Below are 22,085 nucleotides of genomic sequence, written 5' to 3'. Positions count from 1 at the left end.
AACACCTGCTTGAAGAGCTTGGATAGGAAATTGGTACCTTGATCACTTTGTACCACCTTAGGTAAATCGAATGTCGTGAATAATTTAATTAAGGCTTTACTCACTATCGGGGCTGTAATCCTTCGCAGAGGAATGGCTCGGGGTATCTTGTTGCCATACACATAACCGTTAACAGAAACTGGTTACTCGATTTTGTTTTTCGGTAACGGTCCAACACAATCAACCACCACATGTTCAAATGGTTCACCTATGACAGGTATTGGACAAAGAGGAGCGGGAGGAATAACCTGATTTGGTTTTCCTGTTATCTGACAGGTGTGGCATGTCTGACAGAACTGAGCCACATCTTGTTTTAAACCCGGCCAAAAGAAATGTCGAAGGATCCGATCATAAGTCTTTGTGATTCCTAAATGACCAGACCACTGGTGATCATGAGCAAGGGATAACACATTTTGTTGAAAGGCTGTAGGAATCACTGTTTGGTAAACAGCATTCCAATCTCCACCCGCGTCAACATGGGATGTCCATTTATGCATGAGGAGATTACCATCAATGAAGTAAGCCACGTTCTTCTTCTTTACATCTTCCAATGAGACAACACTAGAAAAACATTTAGCAAGCTTGTTGTCAACCTTTTGGTTAGCAATCAGCTGCTCACTAGTGACTGGTAACTGTATTGCATCAGCAATAAGTTCAACATTCTTCAATTCTTTACTGGGTTGTTTGTCAGAGGTAATCAGTTTCCTAGAGATAGCACACAACCCAGCCTCTTGATCAACCTCTTTGAACAGAACAGTGTTCGTCAAATCTATCTCATCAGGAGACACCTGAAACCCCACCTCTTTAAGGAATACCTAGGATAGGATAAAGTAATCCCTCTCACCCCCCCTCCCCCTGAAAAGATTTAGATGCACTACTGTTCCACTGGAGGTCATAAGGTGAATGCACCAATTTGTAAGTCGCTCTGGATAAGAGCGTCTGCTAAATGACTTAAATGTAAATGTTAAATGTCATCACCCTCTTGTCGTGCCTGAGCACGAGTGACAGCACAAGCGGGGAACACATGTGGATAACTCTGTGCCAGCTCATTAGAGAGAGAGTGGTCACTTTTATCCAATACTTCCAATACAGGTACTACCTTTCCTCCGGCAATATCGTTACCCATTATAAAGGTCACACCTTTCACTGGCAACATCGGACGTACCCCCACTCTGAATATTCCACTGATTAACTCAGAGTGTACTTTCACAAAGTGCAATGGCACTGGGACAAAACCCATTTCAATACCCTGCACTAACACACTGGAACCACAGTATGTATCGTCAGATAAGGGCAACACATCAGACAATATAAACGACTGCGCCGCACCAGTAACTCTAAGGATTTTAACCGGACGCTGAGACGCTTTGTCATTCGTTAGGGACACAAACCCCTCAAAAATGAATGGTTCATAACTGCGGTCGGGGACTGGGTCTTTCAAACTACAGTTACCCTTAGGCACCTGTTTTTTGTTTCAGACTTCACAACCGTACGAATTAGACCAACACCTGTTGGCGGCTTGGCACGAAGAGGCATCCCTTGTTTGCGTTTTAGCAGGAAGCAATCATTAATCATATGTCCCACTTTATGACAATAGAAACAGGGACGCTCATTCTTTTGGCGTGCTTGATATACTCCTGCTGGCCGACTAGGGCTAAAAGGAGGCAACTCAGTGGTTCTACTCTCAGTATGAGCCGAAAACACGCTCTTGTGCGTCAACACAAACTCGTCTGCCAACACAGACCTTTCTGACAGGGAGGATACTTTCTGTTCGTTTAGGTAAACTACAATGCGTTCGGGTAAACAATTTTTAAACTCTTCCAACAAGATTAACTCCCGGAGAGAGTTGAAATCAGTTACCTTACTAGCAGGATGCCATTTATCAAACAGATTTCCCTTGTCTCTAGCAAATTCCACATAAGTCTTACTAGAAGACTTTCTATGAGACCTAAATCTCTGTCGGTATGCCTCAGGCACAAGCTCATAGTCGCGAAGAACAGTAGCTTTGACCACTTCATAATTCAAACTGTCCTCCAGAGGTAGCGCTGACCAAACCTATTGGGCTTTACCAGTTAATTTACACTGAAGCAATAGGCATCATATGTCTTCAGGCCATTTCAATGCAACAGCTATATGTTCAAATACACAAAAATAGGAGTCAACCTCCGACTCTCTGAACAAAGGTACTAAGGCAATCTGCCTACTAATGTCAAACGCGTTTGAGGACACAGCTGGTGAGGACGACTCACTAACAGTGACAGCAGGACCGGAGGCTCGCTGTCTCTGCCTCCAGTTCTAACAGTGACAGCAGGACCGGAGGCTCGCTGTCTCTGCCTCCAGTTCTAACAGTGACAGCAGGACCGGAGGCTCGCAGTCTCTGCCTCCAGTTCTAACAGTGACAGCAGGACCGGAGGCTCGCTGTCTCTGCCTCCAGTTCCATCTGGCGTATATAGAACATCATCTGCCGCTGGTCCCTTTCTCTTTCTGCCTCTATTTTACACATCTCCAACTGCCGCTGCTCTCTTTCTGCCTCTATTTTACACATCTCCAATTGCCGCTGCTCTCTTTCTGCCTCTATTTTACACATCTCCAACTGCCGCTGCTCTCTTTCTGCCTCTATTTTACACATCTCCAACTGCCGCTGCTCTTTTTCTGCCTCTATTTTACACATCTCCAACTGGAGATTCTCTCACCTAATTTGGGCTCTCTCTTCCGCCTCCAGTTGGAACTGAGTTGAACGGACATCCCTCCTGGCATCACCGGTTGACAGTGGGGAGAGTGGATCAAAACGGGGCAATGTGGCTGGAGCTTTAGCCTTGCCCTCATTCTCAGACACCACCGGGCTTAGAGGAGCAACAACATCCCCTACATACCTTAAGGGAACATTTTGACATTTGCTGTATGGTTAGTGAGAAAGTCCATTTTGCAAATGTACGGTCCCTTACTAGACGTCCGAAAATGTTTGTAAAATTTGTGTACGGCGTCGGGCCGAGCGGCAGGGCTGGACCTACCGGGAAGTCATCAAATGAACTTTCTCGGACATTCGGTTTCCGTTTTATAAAATTTTTGTCATTTTTCCGCTGTCCCGGAAAATCCCACAAGAAGGCATAAGCAATCATATTGCAATTGGACAAAACATCACGAATCACGACGGGGCCTTATCTCCAAAACGGAAAATATTTCGAAGCCGAAACTTGGTGAGCGTAGGTTTGGCATAATGGGCAGTTGGCCCCGAACAAGATGGCGTCTAGGCCTCAACGGTTTTTGAGCTATGGCCATTTATCTGGGATTAAAGGTCCAAAATGAAAATAGAGAAATTATTTTTCCACTTCAAGTCAAATTCAAGGAGCCTCCGGTGTAAAAAAAAGAAACCAGCCATTTATCTATCGTCATTTAAGAGAAATCGTACAATGACAAATTGGTGATGTACAAAGATAGGTGTTTACAGATCCAGTTACAGATCCAGTTGAAGGGTGTTCATACGAATCTTTTTAAAGTGTGCTGCGGAGCTCTGCGAGATTTCTGTGATTTTCTATGATTTTCTGAAATAACACACACTCACTAAACCCTCCATAAATAACTCAGTTCTTAACTTCTTGCGTCGAGCCATCCCGGATCCGGTATCGTGACTACAGCCTCAAGCTCATTACCATAACGCAACGTTAACTATTCATGAAAATCGCAAATGAAATGAAATTAATCTATTTGCTCTCAAGCTTAGCCTTTTGTTAACAACACTGTCATCTCAGATTTTCAAAAATATGCTTCTCTACCATAGCAAACTAGCATTTAGCATTTAGCGTTAGCATTTAGCATTAGCATTTAGCGTTAGCATTAGCAGGCCACATTTTCACAAAAACCAGCAAAAACATTCAATAAATCATTTACCTTTGAAGAACTTCGGATGTTTTCAATGAGGAGACTCAGTTAGATAGCAAATGTTTAGTTTTTCCTGAAAGATTTTTTGTGCAGGAGAAATCGGTCCGTTTGGTGCGTCACATTTGGCTACCAAAAAAAAACGAAAATTCAGTTATCCAAACGCCAAACTTTTTTCCAAATTAACTCCATAATATCAACTGAAACATGGCAAACGTTGTTTAGAACCAATCCTCAAGGTGTTTTTCACATATCTCTTCAATGTGGTATCGTTCCTGGAAGTGTGCTTCTCTGTCTGTATCCCATGGCAAAATGAGTGTTACTGACAATTGCGCACCGATTTCAACAAAGGACACCGGACGGCCCCCTGGCAAATGTAGTCTCTTATGGCCAATCTTCCAATGATATGCCTACAAATACGCCACAATGCTGCAGACATCTTGGATGAACGGCAGAGCGCATAAGCTCGTTCACAGCATATTCACAGCCATATAAGGAGACGTTAGTAAACACAGCGTCAAAAATCCTGTTCATTTCCTGTTTGAAGTTTCATCTTGGTTTCGCCTGTAGCATTAGTTCTGGGGCACTCACAGATAATATCTTTGCATTTTTGGAGATGTCAGAGTTTTGTCTTTCCGAGGCTGTCAATTCCATGCATAGTCGAGCATCTTTTCGTGACAAAATATTGCGCTTAAAGCGGGCACGTCTTTTTATCCAATAATGACATAGCGCCCCCATAGGATGAAGAGGTTAACGTAAAGACTTAAAACTCACGATTCTGTAAAGGCATACCCCCAATCAGGATATGAGTTTATTTATAGCTTCCTGTGCCAACCGGAAGTGCCTTAAATCAAATCAAATCAAATCAAATGGTGCCTTAAATGGTGTCATAGTGGCAGTTTCCAAGGGTTAAAAAAGTCAGATCTTTTCAAGACTTCATATGTGTGATTAGGCAACCCCCATTAACTGTAAGTCAGTCATTTCTCCCAACAGATGTCAACGAAAAGCTCTCTCTCACACACACACACACACAGACACACACACACACAGCAAGGATGGAGTGACAAAGTGCGGTGCTTAAAGACACACAGAGCCTGCAATGGCATTTCCATATTCTCTAGTGCATTCAACCCTGTGTAAATCAGTCAGTTCTTAACGTAAAGACTTAAAACTCAGGATTCTGTAAAAGCATACCCCAATGAGGATGTGTGTTGACTTATAGCTTCCTGTGCCAACCGGAAGTGCCATAATTGGTGTCTCAGGGGCTGTTTCGAAGGGTTAAAAAAGTCAGATCTTTCCAAAACTTCATATGTGTGATTAGGCAACCACCATGAACTGTAAATCAGTCATTTGTCCCATAAAATTTCAAAGGAAAACTAAATCACACACACACAAAGCTTGGAAGGAGGGACCCATTGGGGTGCGTAGAGACATACACTGCCTGCATTAGTTAACCTTGTTGGAACTTTTAAAGAACCGTCAGAGCTAGAGTTCCGAAACTTTAGAATCCTGTTCTAGACCTCAGGTCGATAGTGCGTGGTGAGTTACGTCGCTCTAGAAGGTTCTCGGACCGAGAAACAGCCTCGTACATTTGCAATGACTTCAATTCATTTTGACCATTACGAAAATGACGACATTTAGAAAAGTCTCAGAGACACAAGACTAGGTGCATTGCGACCGTCTCGGCCCATATAGACAGACCCCAACGTTTCTGTCCGATAGCTCATTCAAGGACCCCGTAGCAAGTCATGGAAAAAATTGGATTTTCAATTTGGTTTTGGTTGGTTTTGCTCGGACACCAAATGACCTATCGAGCCGAAACTTGGGATTCGGGGTCGCCTCAGCTAGGGCTACACATAACATCAGAAATGGACCCGCAGCTAGAACGTATCTGCGTGTTTTATGGTTTGAACCGAAGGCGTTGTGAATTTTGGGCCAGCTCTGAAGTATGTGATAGTTGGCTACTAAACGAGTTAGAAAAAGTGGGTTTGGTGTCAGTTTGTATCAGTTTGGTGTCAGAATGATATCTAATTGACTGATGGACGGTGACTTGCTGGTGACTCTTGTCCATTTGCAATATGTTTAAACAGTGAGGTACCATCACCAAAGTGACATTCTGATATCAACCCTAACGAGCGATGGAGAGGAACCAGAATCACTGCCCAGCCATCCTGAGTTCATCGGGCCAGTCAATTTCGCATTCCTGCAGGATTTTTATAGCATGACAAATTCGTTATGGTAAATGCCCATTGAACCATATTGCAAATGCACAGTGACTTTGCAAAAGTGAGAAAACATAAACAAATGGACATAATGAAATCAACACAACGAGCGATGGAGAAGACCCACTATCAATGCCCGGCCATCCTGTGTTCATCAGGCCAGTCAATGTTGCATTTCTGCAGGATTTTTGAGCATGACAAATTCATGATGGTAAATGCTCATTGAACCATATTGCAAATGCACGTGCACTTGCAATATGATTCAACAGTGAAAAAACATCACCAAATGGACAAGATGAAGTCAACACAACGAGCGATGGAAAGGAGCAACTATCACTGCCCGGCCATCCTGTGTTCATCAGGCCAGTCAATTTTGCATTTCTGCAGGATTTTTGAGCATGCCAATTCGTGATGGTAAATGCCTATAGTGAAAAAAACATCACCAAATGGACATGATGAAATCAACACAACGAGTGATGGAGAAGACCCACTATCACTGCCCGGCCATCCCGAGTTCATCTGGCCAGTCAATTTTGCATTTCTGCAGGATTTTTGAGCATGTCAAATTTCTTATGGCATTTGGCCCCAAAAAAAGTGACTTTTGACTTTGACTTTTGACTCCCTATGAAATCATATTGCAAATGGACAAATCATATTCCTTATGCACAAAAAAATTATGATAATAAAATTTTACAAAAGTATATTCATACAGTTCTTACACATGATTAATTGACATGAAAAACAATTTCGAAAAACGGTCCAGAAAGCACTTTTTTAAGGGTGCGGTGAAGTTTTTTATAAAATGTTGCTATTTTTGACTTTTGACTTCCTATGAAATCATATTGCAAATGGACAAAATATATGCCTTATGTGCAAGAAAAAAAATGAAAAAATGATGATAATAAAATTGGACAAAAGTATATTCATACAGTTCTTACACATGTGTAATTGACAAAAAAAAATCATTTTTTCAAAATGTTGCTTTTGGATTTTGACTTGGGTTGCATTTCCAATATGAAAAACCAAGGTGGAGCGCACCTGTTGGATTTTTAAAGTGTTACAACTGGCATTTGCCATATTGCATTTGCAATCAACTTTGCATGAATCAACGCCACATTGGGTGGTATTGGACATCGTGTATATGGTTTGTCTAATGCCAATGACTTCCCATTCATTTTTGTCCATTTCAGGGGGGTATTCCCTTACAGGGGTAGTAGGCTCAGACAGCGGTAACACAAGCACCTGCTCTTCCAACAATACATTTAACACCAGCTTTTTAACCTGTTGCCACTCTAGGGGCAGTATTTTCATTTTTGGAGGAAAAAAAAACGTTCCCGTTTTGAACGGGATATTTTGTCAGGAAAAGATGCTAGAATATGCATATAATTGACGTCTTTCGATAGAAAACACTCTAACATTTCCAAAACTGTAAAGATATTGTCTGTGAGTATAAAAGAACTGATGTTGCAAGCGAAAGCCTGAGAAAAATCCAATCCGGAAGTGCCCCAGGTTTTGAAAGTGCTGCGTTCCAATGACTCCCTATTTGGCTGTGAATGTACCATCAACGAGCGTACGCTTTCTACGTATTCCCCAAGGTGTCTACAGCATTGTGGCGTAGTTTTACGCATTTCTGTTGAAGAATAGCCGTAAGCGAGCACATTGCGTAAGTGGTCACATGGTGGCTCCGAGAGAGATTCTCGCGTAAAGTACAGAGGTAGCCATTACTCCAATCGGTCCTAGAGAAAAACGAATTGTCCCGACGGATATATTATCGAATAGATATTACAAAAACACCTTGAGGATGGATTCTAAACAACGTTTGCCATGTTTCTGTCGATATTATGGAGGTAATTTGGAATATTTTTCGGCATTGTGGTGACCGCAATTTCCGGGCGATTTCTCAGCCAAACGTGAAGAACAAAAGGAGCTGTTTCGCCTACAAAAATTATCTTTTGGGAAAAAATTAACTTTGGCTATCTACCTGGGAGTCTCGTGAGTGAAAACATCCGAAGTTCATCAAAGGTAAACGATTTAAGCCTACCCCTTACTTTTTCGAACATTCTGTTAAAAATCGCGCAACATTTCAGCGTCCTGCTACTCATGCCAGGAATATAGTATATCCATATGATTAGTATGTGTGGATAGAAAACACTCTGAAGTTTCTAAAACTGTTTAAATCACGGCTGTGACTATAACAGAACGTGTGTTTCATCAAAAAGCGCAAAGAATTATATTGTCTATGGGACAGCAAATTAGATGGGGCCGAGATTGCAAGTCCTACAGCTTCCACACGATGTCGCCAGTCTTGTCAATTGCCTGGGTGTTGTTTCTTGGTCAAACGAGTAAGAGAGACCCCATTCCTTCCGGTCTCCGACAGGATGTTTTGGAAGAGAGATTTCCGACCATGATTTGAAGACGTGGAGCTATTGAATACACATCGCCCCGTGATCAATTTGATAGATTATTAACGTTTACTAATGCCTAAAGTTGGATTACAAAAGTATTTCGAAGTGTTTTGTGAAAGTTTATCGTCGACTTTTTTAATTAAAAAAAATGACGTTGCGTTTTAAAATGCTGTTGTTTTCTGGATCACACACTTTTCATAGATCGATATTTGGGGTATATATGGACCGATTTAATCGAAAAAAAAGACCCAATAGTGATGTTTATGGGACATATAGGAGTGCCAACAAAGAAGCTCGTCAAAGGTAATGAATGTTTTATATTTTATTTCTGCGTTTTGTGTAGCGCCGGCTATGCTAATTATTTTGTTTACGTCCCCTTCAGGTATTTCGGGGTGTTGCATGCTATCAGATAATAGCTTCTCATGCTTTCGCCGAAAAGCATTTTAAAATCTGACTTGTTGGCTAGATTCACAACGAGTGTAGCTTTAATTCAGTACCCTGCATGTGTGTTTTAATGAACGTTTGAGTTTTAACGAGTGCTATTAGCATTTAGCGTAGCGCATTTGCATTTCCAGATGGCTAGATGGAGCGCCTGCGTGTCGGGTGGGCTTAAGAGGTTAATTTGATTGCTTTTCTGATTTCCGTGACAAGGTTGCCTGCTGCTAGCAAGGCATAATGCTATGCTAGGCTATGATAAACTTACACAAATGCTTGTCTAGCGTTGGCTGTAAAGCATTTTTTGAAAATCTGAGATGTCAGGGTGATTAACAAAAGGCTAAGCTGTGTCTCAATATATTTCATTCGTGATTTTCATGAATAGGAATATTTTCTAGGGATATTTATGTCCGCTGCGTTATGCTAATTAGTTTCAGGTGATGATTACGCTCCCGCATGTGGGTTTGGGAGTCACTAGAGGTTCATTAAATCAACTCTACGATATCTATCAAAAACCTTCCACGAAGGGTTATCCAAAAAGGATTTCAAATCAAAAGTAGCCATTTTAAACTACTTCACAAGAGCCAACAAAAATAGCAAACACTATTGCTATATCGCTCAACACTGAACTATACCACTACAACAATCTGCATGAGCGGCATGGGTGTCAGTAAAGACAGATCCCGGATGAGCCCCCACTTATGTTACGAATCCCTTTGAGGGGAGAAGGAGAGAAAAGAAATACACACACACAGGATACACACAGGATACTTGTATCTGTAACAATGAGCCTCATGAACACAAATTAAGGCTGGTCTACACACCACAAGAGGGACAGTGTTTTACTGTGTGTTTGTCTTAAATGTATTTCTTGCACTTGATGCATGTGTACTGTGTGTAACGTCTGCTTCCAACTCACACCCTCAAACACGTAGATCCCCTGAACGCAGCTCACTCTCCAGATCCCAATCACCTGAATTCTGATCACCTGTTCATACACCTGTATGTCATCATCCCACACTATTTAGTTCAGTTCTTTGCACCCCATCACTGTGAGGTAGTGTTTGTTTTGTGACACACATCTTTCAGAGCTCTGTTTTTCCTGTGATTTACTCCTCACGTGTATGATATTTTTTGACTGCCTCACTAACGCCTTTTGCCTATTCCGTGCCTGTACAATAGCCTATTGGATTTCCTGTTATCTACCTATTGCCTGATCTCCTGGACTACATTACTAGCCTTTTCCCTGCCTGTACTGTTGCCCTTTTGGACCCCCTGTGTATGACCTTCTGCCTGTCCCTGGACCCAGCTACCTGCCTCCTCCTGCTGTGCCCTGCACTTGAAACCAGCTCTCTGCCTCCCCTCGTGTCCATTACAGAATACCTCACCAAAAATGACAGATGGATTCAGCAGAGCTGCAGCTACATCTGGCCCGACAGGAGGAATGAATCGATGCGACCTCTTTCATCAGTCCATTCCTGCTTCACTGATATCAGGTGCCACAGACTCCTCTCGTTCATCTCCCCTATATCCATGCCTAATAAATACGATGGCTCCACAGGGAATTGTCAAGGATTTCTCATGCAATCTGTACATAGACCATCACCCCACTGACTTCACCTCTGACAAAGACAGGGTGGACTTCGTCATCTCCTTACTCACAGGCAAAACTCTGGATTGGGTCGCAGCCCTGTGGGCTGCTCAAAGATCTGATCTGTCCTCTGAATCACGTTTCCACCCCCTCTTCAAGGTGTTCGACCATTCAGTTTCAGGTCTTCACACCGGGGACCTGTTGTGTGAGCTGCGACAGGCACGTCGCTCCACCACTGAGTATGCCCTTGAATTCCGCACCATGGCTGCCAGCAGTGGATGGAGTGAACCATCTCTCCTTACAGTCTACCGGAGCGGTCTTAAATCGTGAGTCACAGACCGAACTTGACTGCAGAGGAGATTTAATGGACCTAAACCAATACATCCGGATGTACATATCCATTTGCAACCTACTGGTGGACTGCAGACCTATACAGTCACCCATGGCCTGTGAGTCTTCCACAACCTTCTCTCGTCCACCACGGTCCAATAGCCCCAAACCCATGCAACTCGGCCGTGCCACTCTCATGGCTGCCGAGAGACACCGGAGGTACGTGAAAATCAATCTATCAAATGTATTTATAAAGCCCTTCTTACATCAGCTGATGTCACAAAGTGCTGTACAGAAACCCAGCCTAAAACCCCAAACAGCAAGCGATGCAAGTGTAGAAGCATGGTGGCTAGGAAAAACTCACTAGAAAGGCCAGAACCTAGGAAGAAACCAAGAGAGGAACAAGACTCTGAGAGATGGCCAGTCCTCTTCTGGCTGTGCCGGGTGGAGATAATGACTGAACATGGCCAAGATACCAGAAGGGGACAACATGGACAAAGGCAAAGTCACGGCCATGATTAACTGGCCCAAATCTACTACCTTAAAGGAACTACAACGTTTTCTAGGATTCTCCAACTAGTACCGCCGGTTCATTCAGCAGCACAACTGCTCCTCTCTCAGCTGTCACCAGTCGATAAACCCATACCCCCCAATGCACCGACACCGCCCTTATTGCATTTGAGACCTTGAAACACCTCTTCGCCTCTGCACCCATCCTTAGGCAGCCAGATGCATCGGAGGTCGACGTGGGAGTGGTTCTCTCTCAGCGGGTCGGGACACCTCCCAAATTACACCCATGTAATTTCTTTTCCAAGAAACAGTCAAGAAACTGCTGAGAAGAACTATGATGTTGGGAACCAGGAACTCCTCACCATTAAGCTGGCTATCTAAGAGTGGCACCACTGGTTAGAGGGAGTTCATCACCCATTCCTTGTCCTTACCAACCACCGCAATTTGGAGTACTTAAGAAGTGCTAAGAGGCTCAACATCAGACAGACTCGCTGGGCACTCTTCTTCACCCTCTTCAACTTCAACATCACCTATCTGCCCTGCAAGAAAAATGTGAAGGCTGATTTCTTATCCCGTCTATTTGAAGCCCCTTCCTCTAACCCAGCTCCCGAGCCCACCCTGCCTCCATCTTGTGCCGTGGGACCCATACAGTGGGAAATCCAAGCAGCCATCCAAGAGGCCCTACACTACGACCCAGCACCTCCCGACACCTCTGCAGGAAAGACCTATGTTCCTGCGTCCGTTAGACCCCAACTAATGCAGTGGTGCCATACCTCGCGGAGTTCTGGCCATCCCGGAATCACCTGGACCACGGAGCTACTGACACACATCGCCATCCCACATCACCATAGATTTCCTCATGGATCTGCTGGACTCTTCGGGGTACGCAACTATTTTAGTTGTAGTGGATCGGTTCTCCAAGATGTGCCGACTCATCCGCATCTACCTAATGCCATGGAAATGGCCGAGTGCATGTTCCAAAAGGTGTTTCATCTGTATGGGATCCCGGAAGACACCGTTTTGGATCGGGACCCCAGTTCATGTCCAGGGTGTGGCGAGCCTTCTGCGACCATCTGGGGGTCTCCATCAGCCTATCCTCAGGATACCATCCCCAAACTAACACGCAGATGGAACGCCTGAATCATTGATGGAGCGAGCACATTTGGGAGACCGCACATCGGCATCACCAATCAAGTCTCCCTCTCCCAGAAACGGTTTGCTGACTGACTGTTCAATGCCATCCAGATGACAAATGCGCTGTATGCCGAGATGTCCAAGAATATCACAAGTGGCCAGCGTGCTAGCCATTCACCAGCTTGCCTAAATTGAGGTGGGGGCTCTGGCTTGTTTTTTCATACTGTTCCTACCATCGTCAGCTTCCTCTTGAGGAGCTCCTGTCCCAGTTTGTGCGAAGTATAAAAGTTATTGCATGTGATGTTGTGGCCACGAAGTCCCTGTGTCACGTCCAGGACAACCCACATCACTTGGTTCTTCTCAGGGGCTCCTCCATCTGGCTTCCCTGTATACACTTGCAAGTTCCACGCATATGAGGAAGCAGCATCACAGGCAGCCCAGATCTTGATTCCATATGTTACTGGTTTAGACGGTATGTACTGCATGAAGGCGCAGCGGCCCCTAAATTGTATAAATTGCTCATCACCAGTAATGTTGGGCCCAGGGTTGTAAAACAGGGGAAGGCGGTGCACCTGTTTGTCCCACACTGACCTGATTGCAGCCAGTTTGTCTCTATGCTGCCGAGCTGGACTGGTGTCTCGTTATCAAAGCGGATAATCTTGGAAATAATGTGGTCATCATCCAGAGACATTGTTTCATGGAAAAGTTCTCTGCCAGTTTCTGCATTCCACAGGGATTCTGTGGATTCCCCATTGGACCTGAAAACATCAGCAAGGATAAGAACCCCAAAAAACATGCCTTCCCTCCAAATGAGAAAATAATTATTTTCTGGATGGTGTCTGAGATAAACAGTTCAAAAGAATAATTTTTGTCCTGCACATGAGTAACCGCCATCCACGTCTGCCCTGGTTGCATTCTTATCACATTGGCAGCCATGCGGGGAGGCTCATTCTTTGGGCAAGAAGAGCATTACATTTCACAATTTCTTGACATCCATATTTCTCCTCCTGCAGGCTGCTGAAGAGCTAATTGCTGTTGGCCTGGTCCTGTGGCTGGCTGCTGATGGGCTGGTCCTGGGAATGGTTGCTGACGGGCTGGTACTGGTTTCTGGCTGCTTGCGGGCTGGTCCTGGGGCTGGTTGCTGAAGGGCTGGTCCTGAGGCTGGCTGCTGACGGGCTGGTCCTGGGGCTGGTCCTGGGGCTGGCTGCTGACGGGCTGGTCCTGGGGCTGGCTGCTGATGGGCTGGTCCTGGGGCTGGTCCTGGGGCTGCCTGCTGATGGGCTGGTCCTGGGGCTGGCTGCTGACGGGCTGGCCCTGGGGCTGGTCCTGGGGCTGGCTGCTGATGGGCTGGTCCTGGGACTGGTCCTGGGGCTGGCTGCTGACGGGCTGGTCCTGGGGCTGGCTGCTGGTGGGCTGGTCCTGGGGCTGGTTGCTGACTGGCTGGTCCTGGGGCTGTCTGCTGACGGGCTGGTCCTGGGGCTGGCTGCTGACGGGCTGGTCCTGTGGCTGGCTGCTGATGGGCTGGTCCTGGGGCTGGTTGCTGATGGGCTGGTCCTGTGGCTGGCTGCTGACGGGCTGGTCATGGGGCTGGCTGCTGGTGGGCTTGTCCTGGGGCTGGCTGCTGACGGGCTGATCCTGTGGCTGGCGAAGGTTGATCTCATCCTCTTCTTCCAACTCACTGTCAGACTCCGAATTGGCATGATCCTCATATTCTGAAAATTCTTCATCTTCCAAAGTGAAAGATGCTCCTTACACACTAAAACATACAGAAGTAGTTTGAGTGTGACAAATACTGCATTTTTTACAATGTATCAAAATAATGTAATAACATTGTGCAACATTGTGCAGGTTTCCGCAAGACATTGCGTAGTTTTACATACTACAAAGGGTAAAGAGTGTGAGAAAAGCATGAGACAGGCAGGGAGACAGGCAGGTTATTGGTGCTATGTTGAAACAGCAGGCCCAGGGAGACAGGCAGGTTCTTGGTGCTATGTTGAAACAGCAGGCCCAGGGAGACAAGCAGGTTCTTGGTGCTATGTTGAAACAGCAGGCCCAGGGAGACAGGCAGGTTCTTGGTGCTATGTTGAAACAGCAGGCCCAGGGAGACAGGCAGGTTATTGGTGCTATGTTGAAACAGCAGGCCCAGGGAGACAGGCAGGTTCTTGGTGCTATGTTGAAACAGCAGGCCCAGGGAGACAGGCAGGTTCTTGGTGCTATGTTGAAACAGCAGGCCCAGGGAGACAGGCAGGTTCTTGGTGCTATGTTGAAACAGCAGGCCCAGGGAGACAGGCAGGTTCTTGCCGGCCGTGACCGGGAGACCCATGGGGCAGCGCACAAATGGCCCCGCATCATCCAGGTAAGGAGAGGATTTGGCCGGCCGGGATGTTCTTGTCCCATCGTGCCCCAGGGACTCCTGTGGTGGGCCGGGCACACGCTGACATGGTCGCCAGGTGTACAGTTTTTTCTCCGACACATTGGTGCGGCTGGCCTCCGGGTTAAGCGGGCATTGTTTCAAGAAGCAGTGCGGCATGGCTGGGGTGTGTTTCAGAAGACGCACGGCTCTCGACCTTCGCTTCTCCCGAGTCCATACTGGAGTTGAAGCGATGGGACAAGACTGTAACTACCAATTGGATACCACGAAATTGGGGAGAAAAAGTGGTCAAAAAATATAATTTAAAAAAATAAGTTTGATGTGTGTTTTTCTTTAATTGCCTCTCACGGTGGGTGTTGTTTAGGTCCCAGTTGTTTCTAGTTAACTTTCATTGGACACCCAGAGTGTCTTTCAGTGCCCCTAACCTCACCTGTTTAGTTGTGGTCAGTGACTCTTTGCTTGTTACCCCTTCTGTTTGAGCATCATTACTTAGTTTTCTTGCTGCATTGTTTTAATTTTTTTTCTGTAATGAATATTGCTCCATTTAAAGTCTCGAATACTGATGTGGTCATGCACATCTATTGTTTATCTTGCTTACTTCCACTACTTATGTGTGTGAATCCAAAGCCTGCATAAATATAATACTCCAACTAAAATTGCTCTGGAGAAAGCAAAGCATTTTAAAGTTTAGAACCACTTTCTCCTTTATCTGGGATAACTGGTGGAAGACTGTATCCTGTGTCTCTGTCCTAGCAGCCACTTCTCTGCTCTCTCCATTCGAGTTGCTGGACAAACACCCTACATGTTAAATCACTTCATCAAAAGCTTCAAAATCTTGTTTGTTTTCTTTATATTTGGTTCATTCCTCCAGATAAAGAGGTAGAGAACAGGACATTAGGGGATCCCAATAGCACATGCATTATCTACAAAGCAGCTGAACAGGCTATCAGTGGCTTTATCCCTCTGGGTATATGGTGACTGTTTTCACCGCTTATCCATTCACTCTCCTCTATTCCCATCCGTCCCTCCTCTTCTCTTCTCCTATCCTGCCCCCGGTTCTCCTATACTGTCACTTTCGGGGCGTAAATAATTAGACCCTTTTAACTCTAACAGGCCATGTTGTAACTCTAACCTGTCAACAATGAATAATACCCCCTGCCTTAATAATACCCCCTGCAGAGAGAGATCTCTCTTGGTTCAGTTTTTCTCCCAGCATCTCTTCTACTCATGCGGTTCAGTTTGCAGCACTATTACTGAATTAAGATTCTTCAAATACCTCTGCCTCTGATTGGCTATTCACTAAGCAACAGACTCTCCCATAGGTCAGATAACATAAATGGTTTTAAGACCCTGGGGCCAAGATTGAAAGACTTTATCATGGCAGTTCATTTACACTCTAATATTTCTATGTTCCTTTCATTGCACAATGCTGCAAATGTATAATTCTAGGATTTTAAAATATTTCATTATTTGACTGAATGAAGTAGTGATGACATATGAATGCAGAATACTTCTACATATAGATAGTACCATGAAGACAGAGAGACAACATAACTATGCTAGTATCTAGACTTTAGTCACTGCTAGATAATATCCTGTTGGAGGGCCGTACACACTACCCTCTATAGCGCCTTACGGTCAGGTGCTGAGCAGTTGCCATACCAGCCGGTGATGCAACCGGTCAGGATGCTCTCGATGATACAGCTGTAGATCTTTTTGAGGATCTGGGGACCCATGCTAAATCTTTTCAGTCTCCTGAGGGGGAAAAGGTTTTGTCGTATCTCTTCATGACTGTCTTGGTATGTTTGGACCATGATAGTTCGTTGGTGATGTGGACACCAAGGAACTTAAAGCTCTCGACCCGCTCCAAAACAGCCCCATCGATGTTAATGTGGGCCTGTTCGGACCGCCTTCTCCTGGAGTCCACGACCAGCTCCTTTGTTTTGCTCACATTGAGGGAGAGGTTGTTGTCATGGCACCACACGGCCAGGCCTCTGACCTCCTCCCTATAGGCTCCCTATAGGCTGTCTCATCATTGTTGGTGATCAGGCCTATCACTGTTGTGTCGTCAGCAAACTTAATAATGGTGTTGGAGTCATGTTTGGCCACGCAGTCGTGGGTGAACAGGGAGTACAAGAGGGGACTAAGTACACACCCCTGAAGGGCCCCAGTGTTGAGGATCAGAATGTCAGACGTGTTTTTTCCTCTCGACCCCTCCTGTCTCAGCATCCAGTAATTATGCTGCAGTAATTTGTGTCGGGGGGGGCTAGGGTCAGTCTGTTATATCTGGAGCATTTCTCCTGTCTTATCCGGTGTCCTGTATGAATTTAATTATGCTCTCTCTAATTCTCTCTTTCTCTTTCTTTCTATCTTTCGTCCCTCGGAGGACCTGAGCCCTAGGACCATACCTCAGGACTACCTAGCCTGATGACTCCTTGCTGTCCCCAGTCCACCTGGCCATGCTGCTGCTCCAGTTTCAACTGTTCTACCTGTGGCTATGGAACCCTGACCTGCTGTTTTCAACTCTCTAGAGACAGCAGGAGCGATAGAGATACTCTGAATGATCGGTTATGAAAAGCCAACTGAAATTTCCACCTGAGGTGCTGACCTGTTGCACCCTCCACAACCACTGTTATTATTATTTGACAATGCTGGTCATCTATGAACATTTGAACATCTTGGCCATGTTCTGTTATAATCTCCACCTTCCTGGTTTCTCTCTATGTTTCTTCCTAAGGTCTGTCCTTTCTTGGGAGTTTATCCTAGCCACCATGCTTATATGCCTGCATTGCCGTTGCAGGCGGTGATACAGCCCGACAGGATGCTCTCGATTGTGCATCTGTGAAAGTTTGTGAGTGTTTTAAGCCTCCAGAGGTTGAAGAGGCGCTGCTGCGTGGTTGGACCATTTCAGTTAGTCCGTGATGTGTACGCCGAGGAACTTCAAACTTTCTACCCTCTCCACTACTGTCCCGTCGATGTGGATAGGGGGGTGCTCCCTCTGCTGTTTCCTGAAGTCCACGATCACCTTTGTTTTGTTGACGTTGAGTGTGAGGTTATTTTCCTGACACCACACTCCGAGGGCCCTCACCTCCTCCCTGTAGGCCGTCTCGTTGTTGATTTTAATCAAGCCTACCACTGTAGTGTCGTCTGCAAACTTGATGATTGAGTTGGAGGCATGCATGGCCACGCAGTCGTGGGTGAGTAGGGAGTACAGGAGAGGGCTGAGAACGCACCCTTGTGGGATCTAGGGTGTCAGGTAAGGTAGAGGTGGTAGGATCCGTAACTAGCTTCTCAAGTGGCGCAGCGGTTTAAGGCACTGCATCTCAGTACTAGAGGCATCACTACAGACCCCCTTGGTTCGAATCCATGCTGTATGAAAAAACGGCTGTGATTGTGAGTCCCATAGGGTGGCGCACAATTGGCCAATGTCGGCCGTCATTGTAAATAAGAATTTGTTCTTAACCTCTCTGGGATATGTGGGACGCTAGCGAACGATGCTATTATCTGAGGATAGCACATCCGTAAACAAAAGAGAGAAAGCATATTTCAACCTTGCAGGCATGACACAAAATACAGAAAAAATATTTAATTCATGCCTTACCTTTGACGAGCTTCTTTTGTTGGCACTCCAATATGTCCCATAAACATCACAAATGGTCCTTTTGTTCAATTAATTCCGTCGATATATATCCAAAATGTCAATTTATTTGGCACGTTTGATCCAGAAAAACACCGGTTCCAACTTGAGCAATGTGACTACAAAATATCTCAAAAGTTACCTGTAAACTTTGCCAAAACATTTCAAACTACTTTTGTAATACAACTTTAGGTAGTTTTTTAACGTAAAAAATTTATAAAATTGAAGACGGGATGATCTATGCTCAATACAGGAAGAAAACAAACTGAAGCTAGCTTTCTAGTCACGCGCCTCTATCTAACAGTACACTTCAAGTGACCCTTGTTCAAGATGGCCGTACTTCTTCATTACACAAAGGAATAACCTCAACCAAATTCTAAAGACTGTTGACATCCAGTGGAAGCAATAGGAACTGCAAGAAGATCCCTTAGAAATCTGGATTCCCAATGAAACGTCATTGAAAAGAGAGTGACCTCAAAAAAATAAATCTGAATGGTTTGTCCTCGGGGTTTCGCCTGCTAAATAAGTTCTGTTATACTCACAGACATGATTCAAACAGTTTTAGAAACTTCAGAGTATTTCCTATCCAAATACTAATAATATGCATATATTATCTTCTGGGGATGAGTAGCAGGCAGTTGAATTTGGGCATGCATTCCATCCGGACGTGAAAATACTGCCCCCTGTCACCAAGACGTTAACCTCTCTAGGGTATATGGGACGCTACCGTCCCATCTGGCCAACATCCAGTGAGGTTGCAGAACGCCAAATTCAATTACAGAAATGTTCGTTATAAAAATTCAGAAAACAAAACATATTTTACATAGGTTTAAAGATTAACTTCTTGTTAACCCAACCACAGTCTCATATTTATAGAATGCTTTTTGGCGAAAGCATACCTAGCCCAGAACATACCTAGCCCAGAATATAGCCCAGTTGACAAAGTATTACAAACAGTAACCAGCCAAGCAAAAGCATTACAAAACTCATAAATAGAGATAAAATTAATCCCTTACCTTTGATTATCTTCATATGGTGGCAATCAGAATACATTAATTTACTCAATAAATGTTCCTTTTGTTCGATGAAGTCTCTTCTTTATATCCAAAAACCTTTTGTTAGCGCGTTTTCTTCATTAATCCACAGGCTCAAACTCAGTCAAAACAATCAGACAAAAAAATCCGTAAAGTTCATAGAAACATGTCAAACGATGTTTATATTCAATCCTCTGGTTGTTTTTTTAGCCTAAATGATCTATAATATTTCAACCGGACAATAACGTCGTCAATATAAAAGGTAAACAAGAAATGCACATGCGCCTGAAAAAACTGCGTCACGTTAGGGTCCACTCGTTCAGACTGGTCTTACTCCCTCATTTATAAGAATACAAGCCTGAAACGATTTCTAAAGACTGTTGACATCTGGTGGTCCCAGCGCGCACGACCCACGTGGAGTTCCAGGTCTCCGGTAGCCTCTGGAACTGCCGATCTGCGGCCAACAAGGCAGAGTTCATCTCAGCCTATGCCTCCCTCCAGTCCCTCGACTTCTTGGCACTGACGGAAACATGGATCACCACAGATAACACTGCTACTCCTACTGCTCTCTCTTCGTCCGCCCACGTGTTCTCGCACACCCAGAGAGCTTCTGGTCAGCGGGGTGGTGGCACCGGGATCCTCATCTCTCCCAAGTGGTCATTCTCTCTTTCTCCCCTTACCCATCTGTCTATCGCCTCCTTTGAATTCCATGCTGTCACAGTTACCAGCCCTTTCAAGCTTAACATCCTTATCATTTATCGCCCTCCAGGTTCCCTCGGAGAGTTCATCAATGAGCTTGATGCCTTGATAAGCTCCTTTCCTGAGGACGGCTCACCTCTCACAGTTCTGGGCGACTTTAACCTCCCCACGTCTACCTTTGACTCTTTCCTCTCTGCCTCCTTCTTTCCACTCCTCTCCTCTTTGACCTCTCCCTCTCACCTTCCCCCTACTCACAAGGCAGGCAATACGCTCGACCTCATCTTTACTAGATGCTGTTCTTCCACTAACCTCATTGCAACTCCCCTCCAAGTCTCCGACCACTACCTTGTATCCTTTTCCCCCTCTCGCTCTCATCCAACACTTCCCACACTGCCCCTACTGGATGGTATCGCGCTGTCCCAACCTTCGCTCTCTCTCCCCCGCTACTCTCTCCTCTTCCATCCTATCATCTCTTCCCTCTGCTCAAACCTTCTCCAACCTATCTCCTGATTCTGCCTCCTCAACCCTCCTCTCCTCCCTTTCTGCATCCTTTGACTCTCTATGTCCCCTATCCTCCAGGCCGGCTCGGTCCTCCCTCCCGCTCCGTGGCTCGACGACTCATTGCGAGCTCACAGAACAGGGCTCCGGGCAGCCGAGCGGAAATGGAGGAAAACTCGCCTCCCTGCGGACCTGGCATCCTTTCACTCCCTCCTCTCTACATTTTCCTCTTCTGTCGCTGCTGCTAAAGCCACTTTCTACCACTCTAAATTCCAAGCATCTGCCTCTAACCCTAGGAAGCTCTTTGCCACCTTCTCCTCCCTCCTGAATCCCCCCTCCTCCCTCTCTGCAGATGACTTCGTCAACCATTTTGAAAAGAAGGTCGACGACATCCGATCCTCGTTTGCTAAGTCAAACGACACCGCTGGTTCTGCTCACACTGCCCTACCCTGTGCTCTGACCTCTTTCTCCCCTCTCTCTCCAGATGAAATCTCGCGTCTTGTGACGGCGGTGACGGCCGGCCGCCCGGCCGCCCAACAACCTGCCCGCTTGACCCTATCCCCTCCTCTCTTCTCCAGACCATTTCCGGAGACCTTCTCCCTTACCTCACCTCGCTCATCAACTCATCCCTGACCGCTGGCTACGTCCCTTCCGTCTTCAAGAGAGCGAGAGTTGCACCCCTTCTGAAAAAACCTACACTCGATCCCTCCGATGTCAACAACTACAGACCAGTATCCCTTCTTTCTTTTCTCTCCAAAACCCTTGAACGTGTCGTCCTTGGCCAGCTCTCCCACTATCTCTCTCAGAATGACCTTCTTGATCCAAATCAGTCAGGTTTCAAGACTAGTCATTCAACTGAGACTGCTCTTCTCTGTATCACGGAGGCACTCCGCACTGCTAAAGCTAACTCTCTCTCCTCTGCTCTCATCCTTCTAGACCTATCGGCTGCCTTCGATACTGTGAACCATCAGATCCTCCTCTCCACCCTCTCCGAGTTGGGCATCTCCGGCGCGGCCCACGCTTGGATTGCGTCCTACCTGACAGGTCGCTCCTAACAGGTGGCGTGGCGAGAATCCGTCTCCTCACCACGTGCTCTCACCACTGGTGTCCCCCAGGGCTCTGTTCTAGGCCCTCTCCTATTCTCGCTATACACCAAGTCCCTTGGCTCTGTCATAACCTCACATGGTCTCTCCTATCATTGCTATGCAGACGACACACAATTAATCTTCTCCTTTCCCCCTTCTGATGACCAGGTGGCGAATCGCATCTCTGCATGTCTGGCAGACATATCAGTGTGGATGACG

This window comes from Oncorhynchus nerka, linkage group LG22, assembly GCF_034236695.1.
Source record: "Oncorhynchus nerka isolate Pitt River linkage group LG22, Oner_Uvic_2.0, whole genome shotgun sequence".
Classification (NCBI taxonomy): Eukaryota; Metazoa; Chordata; class Actinopteri; order Salmoniformes; family Salmonidae; genus Oncorhynchus; species Oncorhynchus nerka.
Note: the sequence above shows the minus strand (reverse complement) of the source record.